The sequence below is a fragment of the Vulpes vulpes genome, chromosome 13, assembly GCF_048418805.1.
Source record: "Vulpes vulpes isolate BD-2025 chromosome 13, VulVul3, whole genome shotgun sequence".
Taxonomy (NCBI): Eukaryota; Metazoa; Chordata; class Mammalia; order Carnivora; family Canidae; genus Vulpes; species Vulpes vulpes.
The window spans coordinates 122,190,574-122,195,268 of NC_132792.1; positions in this window are offsets into that span (position 1 = coordinate 122,190,574).

Sequence of the window (4,695 nt, forward strand, 5' to 3'; positions counted from 1 at the left end):
GTGTCCGGCGTGGTGACTGGTCACTTGGTTGTCAATCAGTCATCCACTCATCCATTCGTTCCTCCAGTAATCATCTGTGGAGAGGCTGCCAAGTGCTGGGGATACAGGAGAGAGGGAGGGCATGAAACCAGGGGTCCCCAGACCTTAGCCAATACCCACACTGGGACGGAGACACTGCATTATCCGAGGCAGGGGTTACCTGCCGCAGAAGAGAGGCTGGGATGGGCTGTGACAGCCAGGGTAGAGGTGAGGTCGCCTGTCATCAGCCAGCTCCTGCACAGGCTGTGGGTGGTGACAGGGCCTCCTCGAGCCCTCCCCGCCCAGGCCGCGCTGCAGCACCTCCCACCGCCACACCCCGGCCCGCTTCCCACCGAGGAGCTCCCTAACACACTGCTGCTCCTTATTGCCCACTGTCTCAATGTTAGAGAACTCTGTCAGGCTTGCGTGGTCCTGGGGCCGCTCACCTCCTAGGGCACTGATGGTGCAGATTTTTAAGAGGTGGCTCTTCTGACTCCTCCCAGGGGCACTCTTGGAGAGCAGAGATGGGCTAAAATTTCAGTCCCACTCTGCTTTCCTGTTTTATCGTCACCAGCAGACTATATGCCTCTTGAGCAGGAGTTTCACCCTTTTTATTTGTTAGTTGCCATGGAGCCAGCGCTGGACATTGACACCATACCTCGCTGGGGACAGATAGGACAGAAGGAGCGAGTCTTACATGACAGGAATGTGTGGACTCCCTGGGGTTAGCTTCCTCATTTGCTCTATGGTTTTGGAAAGGGCTCTCTAACTTTCCAAAGGCCTCTATTTCTTCATCTGCAAAATGGGAGGAACAGCTGAGCAGTTCATGCGCTGACAAGAGCTTTCTCCCTTGATCTGCGGGAGCTCACTGCAGGAACTGAGAAGCAGTTGGCTGCTCTGAGGAGGGTGCCTCTCACGAGGGCGGCCCCTAGTTCTTTGCAAGAGCCACCTCCTTCCTGGGCCCCAGCCACCTGTGGTTAACTGAAGCTCGAAAACGAAGTTTGACCCAACCGCACACCCCAACCCAAACACCACAAGACGTACTGGATTTTCCAGGGCAGCCCTGATTTTGAATGGTTTGTCTCACTGTCTCAATGTGATACCTTCAACCACATGTTGTAATTTGGGGCCAAAACCTCACCAGCTGCTGATTGGGGGGTCCCATGGTAGAAGGATAACGTGGAGGCCTGCACGTACTTGCATTGCCCTCTGTGACCTGCAGCCACCCAGCGCCACCGTTCCTGCTGACCCTCCATTCCCTTAGCTCTGTCATCATACTGTCAGCCCAGGCCTGGCCTCCACCACCCCTAGATTCATCTGGCCATCAGGCCAATGGCAGGTTCCCTGGGGTCTCTGGACGCCAGGACCCTCACTGGCTAGTTCCTTAGGGACTCTGGCAGAGGGATCTTCAGATCTAGGTCAACGGCTGGGAAGCAGAACTGTGGGGAGCTGTTTTGGGGTTGATGGGTCAGCAGGATGGGTGCTGAAAGCAGGTTTAAGTCAGGAGAAGCCCCTTTCCCTCCAACGGTGCATGGGTGAACAGAAACAGGAAGCAAAGATGTGACAGGGTTTGCAGAAGGCAGAGCTGAGTGTGACCCTTGCTCTGTCTGCACTACTACTGACTCTTCCCAGAGGCCCATTTTCTCATCTCTGAATAAAGCGAACACCTGCACCAGCTCTGGTGCAGAACAGCAACTCTGGCCCTTTCGGAGTTTGGGGGGCCCGGTTCCACATGCAGCCCACCTTCCCCCTGCTGACTGAGCCTGGGAACCTGGACAGTCCAAGGCAGCCCTATGGCCACAAGCAGAGGTCCTCGATGTGGGCCCGCAGGAGGGCCGCAGCCACTGTCCCAGAGATCAGTGGAGGAGCCATGCAGAGGGGACTCCCGTCGGGCACATAGCAGTGAGGGCATCTGTGGAATAGCAGAAGCGGCAGCAGAGGGAGGGATGTAGAAGGCACAGAGCCGGGGGGTGGGGGGGTGGGGGGAAGAGGGCAAGAGAGACACCTGCAGGCCCGCAGTGTCCCTTGGGCAGGACCCGGCACACGCACACCGGCCACTGCAGGATCCCGAACACCATCCTGATTCTCCCCAAGGTCCTGATGTCCAGGCACCACAGACCTTGTGTTTCTTCATCTCTGGTATGTCTTTACAATCGCCCTCCCCAGCCCGGGGCAAACAGCATTTGTCTCTACCCCCTGGCAACCTAGAAAAGTCCAAGCCAGGGCCTGCCTTGCAGGATTATTATGAAAATTGATCAAGACCATACACAGAATACGGCCTGTGAGTGGTCATGCTCAAGGCAGGTGGCCTGTGCAGGGTGGCTGCTCTTGCACAGTGCCCACTGCGGATTCCAGATGTCCCAGCAGCCCTGAGCAAAGAGCGGCTTCTCACAGGTGAGACCAGCCATATGGACCCAACCATCCTCTCCTGTTCTGTCCCCCAGGGACATCACAGCTTTACCAATGGCACTTTAGAAATGAAGTATGGGACCTGTGCTGGAACAGGTCATGCTGTGCCAGTCCCGGTATGTAGGGTAGTCTCGGGCACTGGACAAATGCCGACACGTTGGATTTCTTGGCCATTTTGATGAGGACATCTGCAGACAATATTTAAAGAGAAATTAGGGCAGTCCTGAGTTTCCCAGAACACTTGGGATAAAGTCATCTGGATCGTCCCTGACCTTGGCCTCCCCGGGGAGGGTGGATGAGGTGGGAAGAAGTGGGAGCCCCACTCCATGGATACCAGGTCTGCACAGCTGGATGAGTGATTGGCGGCCAATTGCCTTGATGCTAGACTCATTCCCTGTGTTTATGTCCAGTAGATTTCCATGGCAGCCCCCTCCTATGCTGAACTGCATCCCCCAGGATCTCTGCCACCCTAAGAAAGTCCACACTGGGCTTGGTGTTTCAGCTCAACTGTATAGAGGAGGAAACCCAGTCAGAGTGAGCAGTAGGTGCTGGAGGTAGGATTCAAACTCAGATCTGCTCAATTCCACCGCATGAGCCCCCAGTCCAAGTGCTAAAGAAGCAAACCCGAGGAAGTTAGAGCGCCCAGGGCAGGGATGAGTCCCAAGAGCTACCGGGTTGTCACATTGCACTTTGGACCTGGCATGGAAACATGCCAAATTGGTCTGGGAAGAGGTGGGGAAAGGAAGTGGTGGGGCAGGGGGCAGGGGGAAGGTGTGTCAGGTTGAAAATGCTCAGCTGCGTCATTAGGAGAAAGGAAAGGGGGTGCTCCCTTCATTTTTCTTAACAAAAGCAACACAGGAAGAAAACAGTTCATTAACACACTGGATGCTTGAGCAAGCGAGCAGAAACACTGCAGTTCTTAAGAAGGAATCTTTGCCAAAGAAGAAAAAAGGATAGTCGAATAGATTTTTTTTTTTCCTTTTTAAGAAATCCTAAATTAAAAAAAAAAAAAAAAAAGAAATCCTAAATGGATTGGGATCCCTGGGTGGCTCAGCAGATTAGCGCCTTCAGCCTTCAGCCTTCAGCCCAGGGCCTGATCCTGGAGACTCGGGATCGAGTCCCACATCGGGCTCCCTCCATGGAGCCTGCTTCACCCTCTGCCTGTCTCTCTCTCTCTCTCTCTCTCTCTCTCATGAATAAATAAACAAAATCTTTAAAAGAAAAAAAAAGAAATCCTAAATGAGCTCTGGTGAGCAAAAGCATATTTGAGGTAGTTTGTTTTACTTGAGATCATCCAAAGTGCACATAATAAGCTTTCAGGTTCTGGGGCTGAGGGCTTGTTGACTCATAGGTGGACCCCACTGGCTCAGGGAGGGTTTGACACACAGTAGGTACACAATAAGTGCTCAGCACATAAATGTGCCACCTGATTACCCACCAGGCACCAACAACTTACAGAGGCATCAAGGTCCCAAAGAGACAAACCCAATGTCGATGGGCCCCAAAGCCCCTCTCAAAGGTACCAGCCCTGGAAAGGACTCGCCTCAGAATGATCTTAAAAATAGGCCTCCAAGGAGGCCAGCAAGGAAAGAGATGAGCACTCTCTCATCTTTTTGAGATGTCCTGGGTGTTTGAGGGTCCTGGAGATCCTTTCTGCCCTCTGTGTCTCTAGCTGGCTCCATTCTTGGCCATCTTTCTTGGGTAGGACCTCTGACCTAAGGGACCCAATTCAGTGGTTAGATGTCAAAGGCAAGGGGCAAACCCGTCCTCACTCATCTTTCAAAACTGAGTTCCACTGCCTCCTGCTCCAGGAAGTCCTCCAGGAAGTCTTCCTTGAGGCTCTGTCCCCTACCCCAGCTCTTGCCATTCTGGACTCAGTCCGTCTCCTCTGTGTTCCCAGCTCCCCCTGTGTAGCCATGCATCTCTACTCTGGTATTCATCATGCCAGGTTAGACGCTCAAGTCACTCGTCACTAAACAGCCAGGTCCTCCGGGGTAAGAGGTGAGTCTTCTTTAACTTTATATCCCTAATGCTTAGCCAGGGGCTCAGTCTACAGTAGGTGCTCAGTAAAAGTTAAGTGAATAAATGTTCTGGGAAGAATACTCTGGGAAATAAGAATATTTCTTTTTAAAATTTTCTCCTTGTTATCTGCTGATCCTTATCCACACATGACATTTAAAGGCCTAGGTTCTGGGACACCTGGGTGTCTCAGTAGTTGAGTATCTGCCTTTGACTCAGGGCATGATCCCAGGGTCCTGGGATCAAGTC